This window comes from Protopterus annectens, chromosome 7.part0 (genome assembly GCF_019279795.1).
Source record: "Protopterus annectens isolate FY-2018-M chromosome 7.part0, PAN1.0, whole genome shotgun sequence".
NCBI lineage: Eukaryota > Metazoa > Chordata > Ceratodontiformes > Protopteridae > Protopterus > Protopterus annectens.
Window position 1 is genome coordinate 945,665,302 of NC_056739.1, and position 13,980 is coordinate 945,679,281.

Sequence of the window (13,980 nt, forward strand, 5' to 3'; positions counted from 1 at the left end):
AAGCTCAATGCCAGATGATGTGCCGCCATCCCCTTCTGGTACGACATGGTTCCCATAAAGTAATACATTGATGGTAGTCCACTGAACACTGATGCTGGTATAAGGGAACTGGGAACACAGGGTGACATTGAGCTCTCTGTTGACCACCACAGTGGCACTGTCTTCCAAACGTCCTTCCATGTGTCACTTCTCCTGACTAAGGGTGTTGAATCTAGGAAGTAAAAGGACAGTGTTTTCCTGTACTCTCCCGTCAGAAGGCCAATCAATGTGTACTGTGGCCATTTGCCATGTACCCCACTGGACACCTGCAACAACAAGAGAGGCTGCAAATGTACGTCACAAAGAGGATCTTAGGTACTACACACTAACCACATATGGACAGACTCCAATTTCAATGAATCTGTCTCATCTTTGTACTTAGGTGTGATCTCTCCTGACATACACAGCCATGTCTGACCCAACCCTGTCAGGAATCATCTGAAGAAACGCATCTGTCCACACAACCTGCCCAGATACCTCAACTCCATCCTCACAATCAACAGGACATGGTGAAGGGACAGGTTCACAACCCAAAGACTGGCCACCCTATGCAGTAGACATCACATATATGTCAAGCAGAGCACATCACTGGCTTTCTTCAAGAGAAATTTGGAGGAGTGGAATACTCCCACTGGGAATCACTCCAGTGACTATACTCAGTAGACACACTGGGGAGCATATTCAGGTGGCATGATGCCAGTGTATTCCCATGGGCTAGCCTTGTAAAGCCTCCATGGCCATTTGCCACGTACACATCTATGAATCTTTGAACCTATGGAGCTCAGTACTGTCAAATGTGTGTGTGTGCATTACTGTGTACAAAAGTGTTTGTGAGTGTGTAAACATGTGGGTGAAAGTAGTTGGTGGCCTGTCTCACCCATTACAACTACCATTGCCTTACCTTACAAGTGCTGTCGATGTTATTCATTATATAGGTACCTTGGGACACTCCCCAACCTATAAGCTCTGTGGTGTGTGTGGTAACTGCATAACACTACAATACCAATAACTACATAGCTAGGGGTTCTAATATGAGTCCTCGCAAGTGTGTGTCTGTGTGTGTGTGTGTGTGTGTGTGTGTGTGTGTGTGTGTGTGTGTGTGTGTGTGTGTGTGTGTGTGTGTGTGTGTGTGTGTGTGTGTGTGTGTGTGTGTGTGTGTGTCTGTGTGTGTGTGTGTGGTGTGGGTGTGTGTGTGTGTGTGTGTGTCTGTGTGTGTGTGTGTGCACACTGGTGTGTATAACAGTGGTTGTGAGTGTGTAGACTTGTATGTGACACTATTATGAGTACTCTCTCACCCAGTACACCCACCATTGCCATACCTCACAAGGTCACATGATGTTATTCACCTTACAGGTACTTTGCAACACTAATAACACTAGTAGTCCTGAGCCACCTGCAATAACCCCATAATATTGTGGTACCACACCTTGATGGGTAAGGGTTCCAAACACAACACCGGCAACTGTGATCCTGTGATCCTGTGTGTGTGTGTGTGTGTGTGTGTGTGTGTGTGTGTGTGTGTGTGTGTGTGTGTGTGTGTGTGTGTGTGTGTGTGTGTGTGTATGAACAGTATTCTCTGTGTGCTTGGTCGACACAATATCCTCTGGGGTTGAGGGTGTAAGCAATCTGAGGTGTGTTCCACCCACCACACTTACCATTGTCCACTCTACTAGAGCTGATGTCAACACCCACAGACTTATATACAACCCCTCAATCCTATAAGCTGTGAGGCACATGCAAGAACTATTACACAGACCTGGGAAATGTTTGCAGATACAGCTGTACCTCAGCAATGATATGATTGATGTGTTGCAACACTGTCATACCCCCATTGATGATGTCTGCAGGGCCGCATCCTGCTGACACACAGACACCTGGAACACAAGCAAAATACAGCATGTGAGACTACATTCACTTAGTGTTACTAACACCAATAATACATCATGGCTGAAAAGGTAGACACACACACTCTGATGTGTATCCATTACAAATGCCAGATGACAGCACCTTACACAGCATTAAATATCTGCACTCTACTAAAGTCACCCTGTGCATCTGACCCATATTAGCATGTCCCTACATCAATGGTATGGATGGCAGGGATGTGGCAAAGGTATCATCATATGCACAGGGTGTTGTGTGGGTATGCCAGAAGCCTATGCTGGACCATACGATTGACATCATGTGTGTGTGTTTGATTAGTGTTCATTAAATGGGCTGTGCAGGGGTGGTGTGTGTGTGTGTGTGTGTGTGTGTGTGTGTGTGTGTGTGTGTGTGTGTGTGTGTGTGTGTGTGTGAGTGGAGGTGACTTGTCAGATGGTGATGTGTGTGTTTGTATGCACATAGTCACGCCATGTGGACACCCTATACAGGGGTATTTTGGACAGCTGTGGACCATACATGGCAGGGTGTACAGTTCAAAAAAACAAAAATAATGGCAGAAAGATACCAAAGAAACAAGTGGAACACTCCTTTTTTGAGTCAGTTCATTTTCTGTCTAATTCACATTAGGGTATACAGTTCACCATCACCAGCTACAGGATCTGGGCTTGCTGAGGGTACCACCAGCACCACTAGGGCTGAATCCAGATGCAGTACTACTCCCTAATGGTGACTGCTGCCTGTTGGATCAGCGTCCCTGTTTGGATCAGCCAGGATCGCATGCCCGTGGCCTGCTGTGTCGTGGCATAGGCAGCACACCCCCTTCAGTAGTGCTGGTGGTACTGCTTCTATGAGAACATGGTGGTGCATGACCATGTAGACCCTCAGCTGATTATGTTGCTGCCCTACATCCACGTGGCTGCTGGCCATCATTTGCCAAATGCTCAATTACAGATATTCTACAATTAAGGAGTGGCAACGTCTCCCCCAACGTCTAACCATGACCTCAGTATGCTCACAGATGGCTGCAGTGAGTTCACAAATATCACCATGGTTCCCAGGGATGTGCTCATCCATGACCCTGTGTGTATGTATGGTGTTACATTCATTACATGCCTGTGCCTCCATGATGGCCGCAACATGCATCTAGTGACTGTTGCCATGGCACTTGCAACAGGGGTATGATGGGCTGCAGTCCTCCTCTGAGCACCCTTCCCCATCTGCCTGTGTGGGACCTTGCCAGCACTCTGGCTATGGCTAGTGCCTGCACCCTCACTTGCCATAGTCACCACAGTAGCCTGTTCCATGCCACCATCCACCAACTGTCAATTATCTGTGGCCACTGGTGACAGGGTATGTGTGAGTATTATAACTGTGTGTGGGGATGGGGTGACAATAGTAGGATGCAACTGATGGCACAGATTCAGTCCTGATAACCCCACCAGTGCCTCAATATGAGTATCATCATGGTCAGAGTCTACAGAGACACTAACATCAGAATCAGAGCGGGAGAGACCACGGCCACCATATCCACCTGGGAGGGAAAAATAACATATGTAAATTACTACCAGCACTATAAGGTTTGCTGGTACACACACTCACACATACACACACACACACACACACACACACACACACACACACACACACACACACACACACACACAGACATACAGTTGAGGTGCCACAAAGGCATTACATAGACCTTATATTAGCTGACTTGGGGCATTCACTACACACAGACAATAACATATACACTCTGTACAGACCCTCAGCATCATGCAGTGCAGCCTTTTCCAGTTACCGTTACTACTAATATACACCTCTGGAATATGTGAGTTGTGTTAGTAGGTGATGACCCCTCACCTAGCACACACTGCACCCATGTAAATTATTGCTGTTCACCTGTATAGCACTGTGACAACTCCTACAGAACATGCCTCTCAACTGTACAGGGTTTTGCTGAATGTCTACATGTGTGGCTCATATGTTTAGTCTGTTCCTCATAACTCCTGTGTTTGTCTGATACATTACTGGGTTGACCTGTGGATTGATGCCACTAATTAATGTCCTAATTTGAGGTGCAGATTGCATAACACACAGTACATGTATATTAAAAAAGCCAGTTACTCAAACAACTTCCAAAGCCTAGAGTGGATATAGTTAACATGCCAGTTTTTTTGTGATATATCACATAAGACCTCAGAAATCAGGTCATAACATTGCCATCATTTCATATGACATATAACCTGTGCAATCCATCTGAAGAACATACACATCAGTTGCAGGTACATATGGTAAATGAAATAAGTGCAATAGGCTGGTTGGATGAGTGTGCACACCCTTCAAATAAGACTGTTAAAGCACCTTTTGATTTAATCACAACATTCAGTCCTCTTGGGAAGGTGTCTATCAGCATGGTACATCTTGACTTGCCAATGTTTGCACACTCTCTTGCAAAACACCTCCAACTATGTCAGATTGCAAGGGCATCCCCTGTGCACTGCCTTCTTCAGGTCACCCTGCATATATCCTATTGGACATAGGTGTGGGCTCTGGCTGGGCCAGTGCAGAGCATTGCATGTGTTCTGGTGAAGCCATCTTTTGTTGATTTTGAGGTATGGTTTGGGTTATTGTTGTGTGGAAAGGTGGAATTCCTCACCATCCACAGCTTATGAGGCAGACACCAGAAGAATTGGCGCCACAAGGGACCAGCATTTGGAACTTTTCATAATCCCCTCTAACTTGGCTACAACCCCAGTTCCAGCTTATGAACAGCAACCACAAAGCAGGACAATGCCATGACCATGCTTCACCATGGGGGTGGTATTGTTGTGGTGATGTGCAGTGGTATTATTGCACCAAACACACCTGTCATAATTGTGGCCAAAGAGTTCAACCATGGTCCCATATTACCATAACACATTTTCCCACTTGCTTTTTGGAGACCTGATGTATTGTTTTCAGACTTTGACAGGCCTGGATATTGTTTGGTGTGAGGAACTTCTGCCATCTTCATACCCTACCCTAAAGGCAGGACATATGGAGATCATGGAAGATTGTTGAGACATGTAGTACACACCCAGTACTTGCCAGAGATTCCTGCTACTCCTTCAGTGTTGCTGTAGTGCTCCTGGCAGCCTCCCTGGTCAGTTTTGGTCTTGTATTCTCATAGACTTTAGTTGGATGTCCACTACTTCACAACGTCACTGTAGCCCCATATTTTCCCCACCTTCTGATGACTGTCTACATTCTGTTCCATGGTATGTGCAATGCTGTGGAAATCTGTTGTTACCCTTCTCTAGGCTGATACATCTCAAACATGTGGTCTCTTATCAGCTGTGTCAGCTTTATGTGAACCATGGCTGTTGCTGTAGCAGGCAACTGGGTATATGTTAGAACAATCCTGGTAGGACAGCTGACCGTTATTTGCTGTTAATGAAAGAGTATCTGTAACTGATGGCAGGTGTGTACCCAGTAAAATGTACTGCTGTAGTTATATCAAAAGCTGCCTCAAGACAATAGTAGCTTCAGCTTGTGCACACATATGCATCTAGGTTGTTGTACTATTGTTATGTGTTATTATTGTTCCCCTAACAGATTTGTTTGCTTTACAAATGAATTGTACAGGTTATAGGTCATATGAAAAGATGACAGTATTTTGCACTTGTGTATTGTGCTCTCATTTTTGTATATCACAAATATCTGGCATTCTAACAGGTGTGTACACCATTTATATGCACCGTATACCACTAATTTATACAATATGACCCTAGTTTTGGGCCTTTGTTCCCGCCATTTTGTCAGTCTTTGTCCAGATGTCCTGCAATGACAGGTTGTGAGGTATGCTACAGATATGTGACATCTCCTGTAAGTAGGCCCCTGTGATGGCCACAGTGGTGCAATGCAGTAAACACCACCACAAGTGAACATGCATATATTGCCAAATTGATGAGTGTAACAGTTGTGTGCTTGGTCACATGCATTAACTTTAGCATGCCTAGGGTACTGGTGAGCCACAGAATGGAAAATCACCATGCTTACCGGATTTTGACTGCTGTCCCATGTGCATACCAGAGGGAGCCATGTAGTTGTGAGAGAGAGGTATTGTCAGCAGATTCACATTAGGCATTGGTACAAGATGAATGCTACATTTCTGCACAGGTACAGTACACACTATGATATTGCACAATTTGCTGTCCTTCAACATAGATGTGTACTTGTGTGCATTACTAAACCCCACCAACTAATCAATTTTGCACTGACATATGCATCTAGAGACTCTATAGAAGACAGCTTAAATGCTACTTCCTTACATTGATGTGCACTTTGGCCTTACCTGGATGCTTCTTGCCTGTTTCCTGGGTGCAACCCACCTCCAAAGTTCAGCAGTTTGTTGTTTTTTGGTTCCACCTCCACAACTGCTGTTTCCTATGTTTACGGTTGTGTGGGGGCTACCCCAAGGTTGGCAAGGAGCTCCCCTGTTGCTGTAAGTAGGGCCTGTGTGGCTATCCTCCCACTGGTAGCAGTACGGTCCCTTGTTACAGCAGCAGCCTTTGCCAGGCACGATGTATGAGGTCATTTGCTCTATGCCTGACTTGATCGTATGTGCATCCATGGTGGCCCAAGATGTTCACTTTTCTGGATAACTTCATCCAACTTGGCAGTCTGCTCCTGCAGATTTTGCTGGCTACGGCCAGAAAGGATGGTGTAGTTTAAGATTACAGCATCTGTGATGGCTGTTGCCTCTGCATTGGTGTAAGGTGGTTGCTGCTGCATGGCACCTGGAAGACATAAACAGGGAAGCACATCAGAGGACCTCAGACACTGCCCAGAGTTCTTTACAGAGCCACCATATGATTATGGACTCTCATTAGCCACCACTTGCAAACACACCATACCCCTGTACCTGGCAGCACTGTATGAACATGCATTGTACTCCTGGTCCTGATGTGTCATGTTCCCCCCAGTGAGGGCCAGTACATTGCATAAACCACCATTCATCATTCATGTTTGTGTAGAGGGATGACAGTGGCCGTGTTCCTTGCAAATGGGATGTCAATGGTGCTCAGGCTTTGCTTGCATACAGTGTGTAATGGAGCTGGAAGCATATGCCTAGGTTCATGTAGGATGTAGACACAAATGTTATCAGACCCCAAGGGGACTTGCTTTTGTTAACTTTGATTAGGCAGTTGGCACCTGATCCATGATGATGACAGGAGGGGTGCATGAGCTGTGCATATGCACTTATACTGTTGGTGAGCCAGGGGGGTGATGTTTGCCCTAAACCTGTCTGCAGCAGGTTGGCTGTAGCTATGGTGTGTGTGTATGTGCTGTGATTGACCACCATTACAGGGTGGGTTGGGTTGTTGCCTCCGAGACTGCAGAAATATGTGAAGATGGCCTTGTGATTGCCCTTAGTGGATGCGTCCAATTTGTACTCATAGTTAGCCTTACAGTAATCTACCGTTAACCTAATATGCTTGTTCAGACAATAAATCTCCTTGGTATGATTACTTGGGCAGAATGTTACAAACAGATTGTGGAAGTAAGTTAGATATAAGGCTAATATTTCTGCAGGTGATTATATAAAATAAATTGTCTCTCAACTAGCAATATCATTTTGTATGAGCCAGTCTCCTTACCTTTGTAACATGGCAGTTTTCCATAGTTTTGTCACTTCCCATTAACACTCAGTGTCACACAGTTGCATGTTTCTAATTCATATATGCTATTATACTTTGTTCTGAGAATGTGGAGGACAGTATCCCAAGATGCCAGGCAAGTATAAATATAAAGTTTTACTTCCTTTTTAAAATTCATCTTACTATTGACTCTTCAAGAGAAACTACATAACCTTGTGAAAACTCACTTGGTCTCTTATGAATCACAGCTGAATCCTAGAGTGACCCCATAGGCAAGATATAATATGTCAATATATGAATCTTTCCAAGAGAAGTCAGAAGCATAACATTATGGCCATATGTAGATAGCAGAGTACAAACTGCTGTTTAAACTTCTGAGCAAGGCTATTACGATGTAAACACACACAATGTTATATATGTGATGACCATGCAAGGCTACATGTCAATGGAGGTGAATTGTTGTAATACAAATATCACTGATATGCTTACTGGAGAGGACACTTTCCAAGGATGGTATATACAGTAGGGTTTATGTGCATACTCTGAAGGCTAAGAAAATGGCTTCCCTATTAAATGAACAAGTGCTTAAAATGTCGAGTAAGACATGCTCAACAGCTTTTAAGTGCACGTTCATCTAAGCGAAACCCGAGAATGTCGAAACAAGGAGTTTCAAAAAGTTACAGTTGGCCAGCTGTGAGGAAGCCAACAGCTGATGTCAGAATGTTCACCCTGTCTCGCCATTCTTACAGTCCTCCACTGTGGTGCGGTCTCGATGTTCACCCTGTGTAATGTTATGACAGTCCTCCTCTGTGGTGCGATCTCGGAGTTGGTATATTTAGATAGGGGGTGTGGGGGGCACAGCCCCTCACTTTATTTTATTTGTTGATTTGGTATTTTTTTTTTTTTTTTTTGGGGGGGGGGTTGTAATAGTGTACAGTACAATGTAGTTTTCAGCTGTTGGCTTCCTGATGGCTGGCCAACTATAACTTTCCGAAACTCCTTGTTAAGATATTTTGGCATTTTACTTAGATGAACATTCACTTAAAATCTGACAAGCGTGTGGTACTCGACATTTTAAGCATTTATTCATCTAATATAGACCTATGAAAATGACTTACTTGAATATGACTGACATGTCACCATAGCTCTCAACCAATCAGGGACACACAGCAACAGACTTTTGGGCAAATGTAGAAGGAAACAAGCACAGTCATAGACACTTTTAAAATATTATGACCATTAACCTGTGGCATTGATAGAATATATAATTGTAACTTATTATACATGTTCTGCAGTAAGAGACTTGTATTGCAGTAACAGCACAGTAAAAAGAAATATACTGAGTGCAATGTACACTAAAACAATTATTTGCCCATAGGCCAACTTTAATGCTTCTTCTTTCTATGCTTGTGCTGCTCTGCATGGTTTCTTGGTCAGCACTGAAACCTTGCTGTTATCCATGTAAGTGTGAGGAACAGCATGAATATGCAGTTAGCACTGCTGATCATTCTCAGTATAAAATAAGAAGAATTCATCACCTCTTCTCAAAAAGTAACCACTTTTTGAAGGGGTTAAGTGGGACAGCGTTAAACCTAGAGTTGAAACCAGCGGCAATCATGGTGAGTTGAAAGGTTTGCATGACACATAAGCTACAATCTTCCGCTGCAAGTATCAAACCCATGCCATCAGTGTTGTCACTGAGCCATGCATGTACTTGATGCAACACAGAAAGACATATCACACATGCATCTAATAGAACATCTTGAAGGGAAGTTGGCACTGTCAAATCCTAATGAGTATGCTTCTCAGTGAATAGTCCTGTATTGCCTACCAGATGTCAGAGCTCAGTGTGGCAAATGTGAGACATTTGACTAAAGCATCCATAATAATGAATGGTGCCCATGCATGTATAAGTTATAGCAAAGCAAAATCAAGTGATGGAGGAAGCTCTCACTGTAATATTGTACACATACCAAACAATAAATGGAGCACAGTATAAGTAAATGTCAAACATCAACACACATGCCACATGATCATTGTTCCCCTGACATTACCAGTGAAAATGTTATACTGTCATGAAATCCTAACATGCATCCATATGTGTTCATGCAAGCTATCAAGTGGTAATATTGATGTGATGTAGTAGTACATCCATGACACAGTACAGTCACACTATAGCTGTACCTATGCTACATATGGACTTCAACTTGTACATCACCTCCAAATAAAATCTTAGGTATGAATCACATGCGACACAGTGAAAATGTTAACATAGTCATATAACTCAACCTATTTCACATAATTGCATCAGTTGTACATCTTATACCTAAATGTTTATCTTACACTATATATGGACAGATTACAGCTGAGGTGGATGTGGTTCATGCAGAACAGTTAATGACACAAATGCTGACAGTTGCACAATGTTGCTGGGGAAAAGCTGTATAATCATTGTAAATAACAACACAATAGTGCCTATAATGAATTCATCATGGTTGCAAGTGAATCTGAAAATGCCAAATGCTTGTGTATATAGCAGCATTACAACTTGGTGAGGAACCAGGAGTATGTGCCCATGTAATCACTATGATGTAATATTACTGCATGTCAGATAACATTTCCAGATGCTAGGTATACACATGTACATCTTTGCCATGCTGCAGCTTTCTCTGTGATGTTTGGAATGATAACTGTGTACAGTGTGGATATACTCCACTATCAGAGCATATACCTTATTAAGGCAACAATATAAATAGTATCATCCCATGTCTCCAGTTTTTAGGAGACATATTACTACAGCTATTATGAAAGGAACATTTAATAAAATGGCAGCAGCGGGCATCAATACAGTAGCTTAAATCCCAGATTGTAATACACTGTTGTAGGACTACAATATTTATTTATTTATTTTATTTATTTATTTTACATTTGTTGATCAGGATAGTCCGACTGGATTCATGTCCATTTTCACCGGAGGCCTGGGGAGAAAAGCTCCAGAGTATACATAATAAAACATAGTAATAAGGACAATATAACAGAGACAAAGGTGAACATAGCAATGCAGACAAATACAAGTAAGCTATTACCTTTAATACTTTTACAGTCAAAAGTAGAGACAGTTTCAAGATATTTGTAAACACTGGTTATGGTCAGGAGAAATGAAAACACATTAACATTGACATCTATTAGTTTTTTTGTACATTCATTAAAGCTGGCTAGCCAGGTTTGTTACAGTGGTAGAGCCAGTTTAGTGCCAGATGTTGTTTGAGTTTGGTCTTAAATTGACTTAGGGAGGAGAGCATAGTAATGTCAGCTGGGAGTTGATTCCAGGTTCTACCTGCAGAGTTTGCCAAGAGAGCTTCCCATGCTGTATTGTTGGGTTTTTTGTAAGAACATGAAGTTTATTAGAGGATCTAAACAGTCCCTGATTAGTTTGGGCGGTGATAATATTTCTAAGAGCTGGTGTGTTATCTGGATTATAGAGAATATTGTTAGCTATAATCAGAAGGTTATATTGTATGAGACTGGGGAATTCTAGCCACCCAAGCTGTTTGAGGTTGATGCAGTGGTGGGTTCTGCATGGCTGGTCAGTGATACACCTGGCATTTGATTGTAACAGACAGTCTGTTTAGTAGTGACTTGTTTAGATTAGACAGAAGGGGGGAAGGATATGTAACTGTTGAAATTAGGTGAGAGTGGGCAATGGCAATCCTAGCTGGAGGGGTTAGAAAGGCTTTAATTCTATACAATGATCCAAGTTTTTTATTGGTGTTCTTTATTATTTGATTAACATGAAGTTCAAGTTTTAGGTTATTGTCAATAATGACACCGAGCAGTTTTGTAGAGGGGTTTGGGGAGATAACAGTACCATCTTTTGCATTAATGGTGAAAGAGAAAGTTGCAGATCTTTGAGTAGGTGAGAATAGTAACATTTTAGTTTTTTTGGGATTTAATAATAAACGGCGACTAGTGAGCCTGTTTTTACAATATTAAAGGTGGACTGGGTAGCAGACTTCAAATCTGAGGGAGATGTGGCTGAGCAAACCAGAGTGGAGTCGTCAGTGTATTGGATACAGCTGACGTTCGGGATAACAGTATATAAGTCGTTAATAAAAATTGAGAACAGTAGGGGCCCTAATATGGAGCCTTGTGGTACTCCAAGGGTGTTTGGTAGTAGTATAGAAAGCTTGTTCTGCCAGAGAACAGCCTGCTGCCCCCCAGTCAGGTAGGAATTGAACCATAAAATGGCATTAGAGTCTAGATTGAAAGTTTGCATAGTGTCTAACAAAAGTTGGTGATCTACCATGTCAAATGCCTTGGAGAGATCCAAGAAGAGGGCCGAGGAGATGTGATTATTATTGCAGTTGCTGTTTATTGTGTCGGTAAAGGCAGGTAGGGCTGAGGTAGTATTGTGGTGTGGTCGAAATCTGCTGGGCATCGGCCATGAGGTGATTTTCGATTAGGTGGTGCATGAGTTGTTTGTGTATACATTTTTCCAATATTTTTGCAAGTGGTGAAAGTATAGCTATGGGTCTGTAATCGGAGAATTCAGTGGAGAGCATCCTTTATGTAGTGGGATAATATAGGATGCTTCCAAAATGGTGGGAATTTTTGCTTCTGCTATGGTATGGTTAATTAATAGTGATATTGGATAAGCTATAGCATCAGCTGATTTTTGAAGGTATTCAGCAGGTAGCTGGTCAGCAGATAGAGTGGTGGGTTTTATTTTTTTTTGTTAAGGGTACGGATGAGTGATGTGGTAACTGGTTGGAAGCTAAATTTAAAGGGGTAGTATTGTCAGGGCTGAGGGAGTTAGGAGGAAGTTGGCTAGCTAGGGTTTGAATTGTTTCAGTACAGAAGCAGTTGAAATTGTCTGAGACATCTTCAAGAGACTTGTCAATGAAACCAGTGGGGATGGGAGAGGATGTTTTTCCTGGGTGGAGTAGGTTATTTGGACTTGCCCAGAACTTTTGAGGATTGTTTTGGTTTACAGTCTGGACTTTACAGTAGTATTGTTTTTTGTCATTTAGAATTGATTTTTTTGGTATCATTTCTGACTTGCCTGTATTTAACATGATCTAGGGAGTCTTTAGTGAACCGCCAATGAGTCCATAATTTGTTTCTAATATGGATTTTTTGCCTGGACTCTTTGGTAAGCCATGGTGCTGTAGTTGCTTTTGTTCACTTTGAGTGGACAGGTGCATGCAGATTAAGGGTTTATAGAAATTTATTGTTAAAATATAGTACTGCCTCCTCTAGGGGGAGGTGTTTTAGTACAGACCAGTTGCAGGAGCTAAGTTCCTGTTGGAATTTGGCCTGATCAAAGTCTTTAATGTGCCTGACTTTCCTGAGTATGGGTGGTTGTGAGTTAATAACTTTTTGCTTAACAACATAAGTGAGGAGATGATCAGTTAGACCATTGGGAAAAGCCCTCACAGTGTATAGTTGGGGATTACTATTTACAAACACCCAATCGAGTATACTTTCTTTTTGGTTGGGTTTACCTAGCCTGGTACAGGTAGTTGTTGTTTGTGTGAAAGCATGCAGATTGATGTGGGTGCAATACATCCACAACTAAAGACAGCATATGTGGGTGACAGCAACATTGACATGTGCAATGTGCATAGAGTTATAGGAGATTACTAGGCTAATGGTCAACCCCCAATACAAGCCTAGCCATTATTATCCCATTTAACCCAATTCACTATCTGTAGGTGAAGGCCGATAGTAGGGGCATGTGCATATTTGTTTGATTTTGTTACAGACTGCCTCTGTCCATATGGGACATGGGCACCACCCCATGAGAGAATTAGTGATCACACATCCAGTGGTCAGGAGATGGCTTGTAGAGGGTCATAGTGGAGCTCTACTTCATGATGTGTGTATGCATCTTTGAGATGATAACATCCTCAGTGTTCCACAGAAAGGCTGTAATATGGACAGAAGGAAAAAGGGAATGTTGGATTTAGAGGGCTATGTAAAAGGTTCTTCTGCATAGTAGTCAAATGAGACGCGAGTCAAAACATCATACAATGGCCTTAATATATCTCCAATCCACACCACTTCACTGAAGTCAGATTCAAACATTGTCTAGGTATACAAGCTGGATTCCATACAACATAAGATGGGTTTATATTAGTTCTCTGAAGTGCCATTTCAGTGAACACCTAATTAGTGACACAAATTCAAAGAAAATCATTTCAGTGATTTGCTGAATTTACCAAGGACAGGAAAATACTTGCCCTGCTTCACAATAGACCAACATCTAAGCAACTCAAACCCACCCAAGGGGGGTTTCACCCCGCACACTCCATAACTATATATACCAAGATCACACTACTGTGGAGAAAATGGCAAAGTTTTGTAGTTGGCCAACTACTTCTTTGCCTTTGTAAGTTCAGCAAATTGCTGAAAT